Source organism: Tenrec ecaudatus, assembly GCF_050624435.1.
Source record: "Tenrec ecaudatus isolate mTenEca1 chromosome 2 unlocalized genomic scaffold, mTenEca1.hap1 SUPER_2_unloc_15, whole genome shotgun sequence".
Classification (NCBI taxonomy): domain Eukaryota; kingdom Metazoa; phylum Chordata; class Mammalia; order Afrosoricida; family Tenrecidae; genus Tenrec; species Tenrec ecaudatus.
Genome location: NW_027457575.1, coordinates 158,204 through 168,955, shown reverse-complemented (window position 1 = coordinate 168,955; position 10,752 = coordinate 158,204).

The window sequence follows — 10,752 nt, the reverse complement described above, 5'->3', positions numbered from 1 at the left end:
GTATATTTTTATTTCACTTTTAATTTCTTACATAGAGAAATTGTTTTCTAGTCGTACAATATTTAATTTTGGTATAATAATAATTATTCATTTTTATTCTTCCTGTGATTGATTTCTTACTTCATACCATTATGGTCAGAAAGTATGCTTTGTATGATTTTAATGTTTTAAAACTTGAGATTTGTGGCATAATCTGTAGTTGGTTCTGGAAAAATTATCCTGTGAAAATGTCTGCTGATGATGGATGGAGTGTTCTAAGTTAAATTGGCTTATGATTTTCTTTATGTTCTTAATGTCCTTATTGATTCACTTTTTAAATGTTCTGTCGAGAACTGAAATTGAAGGTTTCAAAACTACAAATATTAATAGCGGCACTGTAATTTTTTTCTTTGATATTAGTGTTTGTGTCATGTTTTTGGACAGGTTAGGTGAATATATGCTAATAATTGTTGAATCTTCTTGAAGTATTAGCCCTTTTATTATGTAATAGCCTTTATCAGTATGACCACACTCCTTTTTTGGGGTGCTGGTTGCACGGAACATTTTTTCCATCCTTTATTTTCAGTCAGTTTGTGTCCTAATGTGAATGTGTGTTTTGTGTAGGTAACAAAAGATGAATCATGTTTTTTATCCAGTCTATCACTCTGCCTTTTGTGTAAATATTTTGGCTATTTACATTTTCTTCATTCTTTTAGCTAATTGGATTTTGAGTTTCTTTTATCTGGTTTCTCTTTTTATCAATTTTCCTGTTATTTTTGTATTTAGCATCTTTTGTTATGAGCTTTAATTCCTCTTTACATATTCTCTTAGTGGTTACTACAAATATTATACTATACAACATGCAATTACAGTAACATTTAGCATGCAATCAACAATGAATGTGAAATATTAAGTATTCCTGGTTTACTGTTCCCTCTCCTTTTTCTGTTGGTGAACCTCCAGTGACAGTAATGTACACCCTACATCCAGTAGTCGTAATATGTACTTATTTTCTGAGATCTCTGTCTGACTCCTTCCTCCCCCTTTGTGTACATTTGAGTGTTTGATTAATGTTCTTTCCTTTCCATTTAGAAAACTTCCTTAAGTACATGTAGGGCTGGTCTGGTATTGCCAAATTCCCAAGGCTTCTGGTTATTTGGGACTCTTCTTCCCTGTTTCAAAGAAATGCCTTGACTTAGTGCTTTTCTGTTGTTTCCTTTTTAATTAAAGTAGGGCGATGCCATCTATCGGTTGGCGTGTGTCACATATTGGTATAAGGAGCCCTGGTGGTGCAGATTGGTGTGATACTGCTAACCACAAGTCAGCAATTCACATCCATCTTTCTCTGTAGGGGAAAGATCAAGCTATTGCTCCCATAAACATGTACGCTCTCAGAACTCTAGGGTAAAAAAAGAAACCAAGAAACCATGGGGAGCAGTTTTACTCTTCCCATAGGGACACGAACAGTCAGAATCAACTTGAAGGCAGTGGGTTTTTACCTGTTGTTATGGAATTAAAGAATTTCCGATTTATTACCAAAGGTTTATAATTCATTACTGTGCTTAGATTTCTGGTGTTCAAATTGTGCCAGACAGGTCAACCTATCTGCTAAGTTTTTGCACTGCACCATCATTGTTTTGGTTGTTTTATTACGTGGTTCCTGAGATACTCCAGATTTACCTTGTACATTGCTGCCATTTACCCCAGAATCAGCCATTTCTCCAATGACTGCCGGTTCATTTGACAAGAGAATGATTCTTGAGGTCGATTAGGTTACCAGATGGGCTCATTGCTACAGGGATATCCTTGCTTGTTGGCTGAACTCAGTGTCTTACACTCATTCTACAGAAGGAGAAATAGCATGACCTTTCCCCCTGCGTAGCGCCCATTCTTTTCCAAATTTTAGCGTAAAGTTTCACTGTAATTTACAATGCATATTGCAAAGCACAACAACCATGCTTCTTCCCTTTGTCGCTGAATTTTCCTCCAATTTAGCTATCATTTTAACTTTCTTTCTCTTTCTCTCAGCTGGTAATCTTTGTTTTCTCGATGAGGCTGCCCTTGGCAAATATAAGATTTTAGTCAGATCGCTTTCAGTGGCAGTTTTTACTGCTATTGTGGACACTACAATGGATTTATCAAATGTTCTTTCTCTTTAAGCATCATTTCAGCTTTTTCTTTTTTTTTTCCCAACTGTCCATCTTGATTTTCCTGGTGAGGCTGCCTTTGATAAAAGGAAATATAAGATGGTAACCCGCTATCTTTGGTTTGATACTTTTTTCTGCTGTGTATTTTGCTGGACACCATAATGGCTTTCTGTGGCCTCTGTAAGAAACCCAGAGTCCTTTGTTCTTAATGCTGTGATAGACCTGAGTGGACTTGCTACTTCACAAGACTTTCCCCAGATTCCTTATCACCTTCAACATCCACAGCCACCCACTTAAGCAAGTGATAACTTAAAAACAGTAGTCTGACTTCCATCCTTCCAGAGAGCCACCAAGTAGACGTGCTAAGGCCCTGCTGCTCCAGCTCAGGCTCCACACATCTCTACCAGTTGTAATGGACTATGCTCCTAGGTTTTGTGTTACTAAATCTCAAGACAGAGAGACTTCGACTCGTTGTATATCAGGCATCAGCTTTCTCACACTGCTGAGTGGTGTGGATGTGTCTAAAGGAGTCCTAGTGGTACTTAGTGGCTATGTTTGGGTGCTGTTAAAATCTAGGTCAGTCGTTCAAACCCATCAGCCAGTCTGTGGGAGCGAGATGAAGCCGTCTGTTCCTGTAAAGATTTTCCACCTCAAAAACCGAAAGAAGTAGTTCTCTGCCCTATATGGTCGTTGTGAGTCAGAATCAACTTGTTATCAGCAGTGGACATTTTCAGAATGCCTATTTGGAATATAAGAAGAACCACACAAGAAGCAGGCCACCAGATAAATATGACTGTGGATGTTGCTTCCAAGATCCGTGCTGCCCAGTGGAAAGGGAAATGAGCTGCAAGTGCACACAGTTGACGCATCCCACTGCCGACTGCGAGGCTGGCAGTTTGAGTCCACCCACATTGAAAGGGATATTGAAAGAAAGACCTGGTGATCTACTTCTGAAAAATCACCATCGAAAACCCTGTGAAGCACAGTTCTACCCTGACACCCATGGGATTGGCAGTACTACTCAACCGGGTGCCTAGCAAGACACCATTCTTTGTGGGATTTTTCCTATTTTAATTACCATCCATTGCTTTTTATTTTTTTAATCATTTTACTGAGGGCTCGTACAACATTTATCACAATCCATACGTACATCCATTGTGTCAAGCACATTTGTACATTTCTTGCCATCATCATTCTCAAAATATTTCTTTCTGCTTGAGCCCTTGGTATCAGCTCCTCATTTTTCCCCTCCCTCCTAACCCTTCTCCCTCATGAATCCTTGATAAATTTATAAATTATTATTATTTTGCCATGTCTTACACTGTCCAGCATCTTCCTTCACCCACATTTCTGTTGTCTGTCCCCCAGGGGGTGGTTATATTTAGATCCTTGTGATCAGTTCCTGCTTTCGACCCCTCCGTCCCTCCACCCTCCCTGTTTCGCCGCTCTCACCACTGGTCCTGAGAGGGTCATCTGTCCTGGATTGCCTCTGTTTCCAGTTCCTGTGTGTACCAGTATACATCCTTTGGTCTAGCTGGATTTGTAAGGTAGAATTGGGATGATGATAGTGGGGAGGAGGAAGCATTGAAACTAGAGTAAAGTTGTATGTTTCATCATTGCTACACAGCACCTTGACTTGCTCATCTCCTCCCTGCGACCCTTCTGTGAGGGGATCTCCACTTGCCTACAGATGGGCTTTGGATCCCCACTCTGCACTGCCCCTCATTCACAGTGATAATAATATTTTTGTTCTTTGATGCCTGATACCTGAACCCATCAACATCTCATGATCACACAGGGTAGTGTGCTTCTTCCATGTGGGATTTATTGCTTCTCAGCTAAATGGCCTCTTTATTTTTAAGCCATTAAGACACTAGGTGCTATATCTTTTGATAGCCAGGCACTACCAGCTTTCTTCACCACATTTGCTTACGCACCTGTGTTGTCTTCAGCGATCGTGTTGGGAAGGTGAGCCTTATGGAATGCCAGTTTAATAGAACAAGTGTTCTTGCATTGAGGGAGTACTTGAGTAGAGGCCCAATGTTCATCTGCTACGTTAATACTATAAATATATGCACATAGATCGATTATTTCCCCATTGTCATATATAAATATGTTTGCATATGTACATGCCTGTATTTAGACCTCTATAAATGTCCTTTGCCTTCTACTTCTTTCCTCTATTTCCTTTTACTTTTATCTTGTCCCACTATCATGCTCAGCCTTCATTTGGGTTTCAGTAATTCCTCTCAGTTACATTACCCTTGAACAAGCCCTACCAGGCCTTTTACACCCTCCTCATCACTGATTTTGGATCACTTGTTATTCCATTGTCCCTGGGATTTATTAACACCACTTCCTTTCCCCCACCTCTCCCTCTACTATGTCCCCTGGAACCTTCGGTCCTGTTGTTTTCTCCTCCAGATTGTTTATCCAGACTCTTTTATCTAGACAGACCTGCAGAGATAATACTATGCACAAACCAAGACAGAGCAAAACAAAGCAACAAAAAAGAAAATAGTTCAAGGTCTATTGACATTTAGGAGTGTTTTCTGGTGGAGTCTGATGGAGTGCCACACCATGGCCCCAAAGTCTATTTTTGGTATTCCCTCGAGACGTCCTTGCTCTGCTCCCCTTGCTGTTCTGTTGCACGCCTTTAGTGTTTTGCCTCGGTGTGGTGGGGTCTGATCAGGCATTATTCCCTCACTGTGTATCCAGTGTTGTCCCCTATAGGGCTATGGGCCAGTGAGGGATGTCATGTCCCATAGTGGGGTTGACCATATGGCCCTCTCTAGCTATTGGCTGCTCTGAGCAGGGATATCATCTTCAAGTCTTGGTGGGCCAGGATGTGCTCCACTCTCTCTTCCTCCCCCCTCATTTGCTCCTGTGTGCTCTGATCAGACATGTCCCTCTCCCTGAGCTGTAGCTTCAGTGCTGCCCCTAAGGTAAATTCTTCAGGGGGCAGGGGTGGTTGTCCACATAGTTGGGATTGGGGCCTGTCTCTCAGACCCCTCTACTGGTTCCCTGCTTCATGCCAGTATGTTGCCTTCACATCTTAGAGCACCGCTTTGTAGTCTGGTCCCTCTTTCACTGAGAAGATATGAATAATACACTCCCCTTGGGGAAGTTAGTGCCCTGTTCCCCAACTACTCATTTGTTTTTGTTTTTTCTCTCTTTCCCCTTCCTTTTTAGTTGTCTACCATATGTATTCCTGGATTTGGTCTGGTCCCTGCCATACTCCCTGAACCTGAACCCAGGAATGTTTATATACAATAGTTTTTTCCCTAAGCCCGTTTTGCACTTTTTTTTTTTAAGCTTTCCTCATCAGACTCATATAGTACTTCTCATTTTCTGCTTGGCTTACTTCGCTTAGTATAATTTCCTCCAATTCTTTCCAATGTGCTTCATGCATTCATCACTACTTTTTTTCTTATTTTTTTAATCATTTTATTGGGGGCTCATAGAATTCTTATCACAATATGTTCTTGATCCATTGTGTCAAGAACATATGTACATTTGTTGCCATCATCATCCTCAAAACATTTGCCTTCTATTTGAGCCCTTAATATCTGCTGCTTATTTTCCCCCTCCCTCCCCACTGTCCCCTACCTCATGAACCCTTCATCATTAATAAATTATGATTATTTTGTCATATACTACACTGTCCGATGTCTCCCACCGCCTTCTTCTCAACTGTCCCTCCCCCAGGGAGGAGACTATATGTAGATTCTTGTAATCAGTTCCCCCTATCCACCCCACATTCTCTCCACCCTCCAGGCATCGCCACTCTCACCACTGGTCCTGAATGAGTCATCTGGCCGGGGATTCCCTGTGTTTCCAGTTGCTATCTGTACCAATGTACATCCTCTGGTCTAGCCAGATTTGTAAGGTAGAATTGGGATCATGATAGTGGAGGAGAGGAAGTATTTAAGAACTAGAGGAAAGTTATATGTTTCATCGCTGCTACCCTGCACTCTGACTGGTTCATCTCTTCCCCACAACCCTTCACTAAGGGGTGTCCGATTGGCTACCAATGGGCTTTGAGTCTCCACTCTGCACTCACCCACATTTTCAATGATATGATCTTTTGTTCCTTGATGCTTGAAACCTGATCCCTTCGACAGCTCGTGGTCACACAGGCTGGTGTGTTTCTTCCATGTGGGTTTTATTGCTTTTGAGCTAGATGGCCACTTGTTTATCTTAGAACCTTTAAGAACACAGACGCTATATCTTTTGATAGCTGGGCACCATCACTTTTCTTCACTACATTTGCTTACACACACGTTTGTCTTCATTGATCGTATCAGGGAGGTGGGCACCCATTGATATGATTTTTAGTTCTTTCATGTCTGATAACCAGTCCCTTCTGCACCTTGTGGTCAGACAGGCTGTGTGCTTCTTCCATGTTGGCTTTGATGCTTCTCAGCTAGATGGCCGCTTGTTTATCTTCAACGCTTTAAGATCCCAGACGCTTTGATAGCCACGTACCATCAGCCTTCTTCACCACATTTGCTTATGCACACATTTTTCTTCAGCAATCATGTCGGGAATGTATGCATCCTGGAATGCCAATTTAATAGAACAAAGTGTTCTTGCATTGAGTAAGTGGAGGCCTAATTGTTTTATTAGGAGTTCACACAACTCTTATCACAATTCATACATACATCAGTTGTGTAGAGCACATTTGTACATTCATTGCCCTCATCATTCTCAAAACATTTCCTCTCCACTTAAGCGCTTGGCATCAGGTCCTCATTTTGTCCCCTCCATCCCCGCTTCCCCCTCCCTCATGAACCCTGGATAATTTATAAATTATTATTTTGTCATATCTTGCCTTGTCCGACATCTCCCTTCACCCACTTTTCTGTTGTCCACCCCCTAGTAACAAGGTCAAATGCAGATCCTTGAAATCGATTCCTCCTTTCCAACCTACTCTCCCTCTACGCGTCTAGTAGTGCCACTCTCACCACTGGTCCTGAAGAGCTCATCCACCCTGGTTTCCCTATGTTTCTGGTTCCTATCTGCACCAGTGTACATCCTCTGGTCTAGCCAGACTTGCAAGGTAGAAATCAGATCATGATAGTGCAGGAGGATGAAGCATTTAGGAACTAGAGGAAAGTTGTATTTTTCATTGTTGCTACATCACACCTTGACTGGCTCGCCTCCTCCCCTACATCCCTCTGCAAGGGGATTCCGGTGACTGACAAATGGGCTTTGGATCTCCAATCTGCACCCCGCCCCCCTACCTCATTCACTATGGTAAGATTTTTTGTTCTGATGATGCCTGATACCTGATCCCTTCAACACCTTGTGATCGCACGGGATGGTGTGGTTCTTCCATGTGGGCTTTGTTGCTTCTGAGCTAAGTGGCTGCTTGTTTGCCTTTAAGACACCAGACGCTATACCTTTTGATATCCGGGCACCATCAGCTTTCTTTGCCACATTTGCTTATGCACCCATTTGTCTTCAGCGATCATATCATGGAGGCAAGCACAAAATGTTATGATTTTTTGTTCTTTGATGCCTGATAACTGATCCCTTTGGCACCTTGTGATCACACAAGCTGGTGTGCGTCTTCCATGTGGGCTTTGTTGCTTCAGAGCTAGATGACCACTTGTTTATCTTCAATCCTTTAAGACCCCAGACGTTATATCTTTTGATAGCCGGGCACCATCAGCTTTATTCACCACATTTGCTTATGCACCCGCTTTGTCTTCAGCAGTTGCGTTGAAAAGGTCAGCATCACAGAATGTCAATTTAATAGAAGAAAGTATTCTTGCATTAAGGGAGTACTTGAGTGGAGGCCCAATGTCCTTCTGCTACCTTAATACTAAACGTATAAATATATGCACATAGATCTATTTACCCATCCTCATATATAAATATATTTGCATATATACATGTCTTTATCTAAACCTCTATAAATGCCCTTTGTCTCCTAGCTCTTTCCTCTATTTCCCTTGACTTTCCTTCTGTCCCACTATCATGCTCAGTCCCGACCAGGGTTTCAGCAAATCCTCTTTGTTACATTACCCTTGATCATGCCCTACCAGGCCTCCCAGCCCCTCCTCACCACTGATTTAGATCACTTGTTCCCTTGTCCCTGGGTTTGTTAACACCACTACCTTTTCCCCCACCTCTCCTATGTCCCTCCTGAACTGTCGGTCCTGTTGTTTTATCCTCCAGATTGTTCATCCAGCCTATCTTATTTAGAAAGACCAGCGGAGATAATAACATGCACAAAAACAAGACATAAAAATACCAAGGAACAATATACAACCAACCAACAACAATAAATCAATGACAAAAAAAACACAAGAAAGAAAAGTTTGTAGTTAGTTCAAGGATTGTGTGTTGGCCTTTAGGAGTGTTTTCCAGTTCAATCAATTGGGGTACCACACCCTAGCCCCAAAGTCCACCTTCATCATTCCCTGAGGACCTCGCCGTTCCATTCCCTTGCTATTCTGTTGCACCCCCTTAGTGTTTTGCCTCGGTGTTGCGGGATCAGATCAGGCGTAGTTCCCACACTGTGTCTCCAGTGTTGTCCCCGGTAGAGCTATGGGTCAGTGAGGGGCGTCATGTCTCATAGTGGGGCTGGCCATGTGGTCCTCTCTGTGGACTGGCTGCTCTAATCGGGATAATCGTCCTCAAGACCTGGTGGGCCAGGATGTGCTCCACTTTCTCCTCCTCCCCCTTCATCATCACCCATGTGCTCCCATCAGATATGTCCCTCTCCTGGAGCTGCAGATTCAATGCCGTCTTTTGAAATAAGTTCTTCTGGTGGGAGGGCCAGGCGTCCTCTTAGTATTTGTCATCACTGCTTTTTAGTGATGTGTAGTACTCCATTGTATGTATATACCACTGTTTTTTAATCCAATCATTTGTTGGTGGAAATTTGGGTTGTTTCCAACTCCTTGCATTCGGATTTGTACCCTTGTGGAACTGCTGTTCAGGTCCTTTGCCCACCTCCTCGGTGGGCAATTAGTTTTTTTTTCTCTTTGGAAACTAGCAGAGTATTGTAGATTTTAGTAATAAGGCCTTTGTCTGATGTGTCAGGCTAAAGATGTTTTCCCAGTCCGTGGGCTCTCTTATTACTCTCTTGGTGAATTATTTTGATGTACACAGATGTTTTATCTTCAGTGTATCCCACATGTCAATTTGTGACTCATGTGCATTTGTGTCCTTCCCTGTTTCTGCTATCCCATGTATTCCCAGTGCCAAAATTCTCAGATTGGTCCCAGTTCCCTTATTGATGGACCTAATAGTTTGGAGTTTTACCTCAAGGTCTGTGATTTACCTTGAGTTTATTCTTGTGCATGGAGTCAGATAAGGGTCATGCTTCATTTTTCTGCAGGTAGATATCCATTTTTTCCAACACCGCTTGTTAAAGAGGGTACCTGCTTTTGATATTTTGGGGGCTTTATCAAAAGTGAGTTGTCTGTATCCTGATGATTTTATTTCTGGGTTTTCAGTTCTTTTCCAGTAGTCTAAGTATCTGTCATTATACCAATACCTCCCAGTTTTGACCATGATGGCATTATAATATGTGCTAAAGTCAGGTAAAGCAAGCCCTCCCACTGTGTCCTTCTTAGGGAGTCTCTGCTAAATCTGGGCTTCTTCCCTCTCCATATGAATTTGGTAATCAGTTTTTCCATTTCTTTCAAGAAAGATGAGGGTAATTCTCTCAGGATTGCATTAAAGTTATATAGTGCCTAGGAGAGAACTGACATCTTTACTATATTGAGTCTTCTGATCGACAAAAATGGGATATTCTCCCATTTGTTGAATCACTCTTGGTTTCTTGTAATAGTGTTCCATAGTTTTCCTCATATAAATCTTTTGTTCTTTTAGTCTGCTATTTCCCTAGATATTTTAATTTGTGCTTGGCTATTGTGATGGGTACCACCTTTTTGACCTCCTCTTCTGTTATTTTAGCTGATATGTATAGCAGTCCAGTGGACTTCTGTTTGTTGATCTTGTATCCTGCCACTCTGCCCCTTTTGGATCTTTTGGGATTTTCCATTTATAAAATCATGTCATCTACATATAACGATAGTTTTACCTCTTCCTTCCCCAGACGAATACCTTTGATGTCTCTCCTTTGCCTTATGCTGCGAGCTAAAACCTCCAGTACGATGTTAAATAAGAGTGGGGACAAGGGGCATCCTTGTCTGGACCCTTTTTCTGTGGAATTGTGTTCCTCTTTTCTGCATTGACTACCATGTTGGCTGTTGGTTCTTCATATATAGCTTGTATTGTCTTGAGGAATTGTCCTTCCATTCCTATCTCCTGACGTGTCTTAAAAAGGAATTGGTGTTGGATGTTGTCGAATGCTTTTTCCACATCTATCAATATTATCATGTGGTTCTTAGAGTTTTTCATGTCAATGTGGCACATGATACTAATGGTCTTTCGTATGTTGAACTATCCCTGGTATGAATCTTGCTTGGTCATGGTGAATTACCATATATACTCGTGTATAAGCTGAATTTTTCAGCACAAAAAATGTGCTGAAAAACTGGGGTTTAACTTATACGAGGTGTAATATCTCACAGGTGATTGTCGTTCCTCCGCTGTTCATTCAAAGCCCCACTGATACTGCAGGGCTTTGAATGTTTGTTACTCA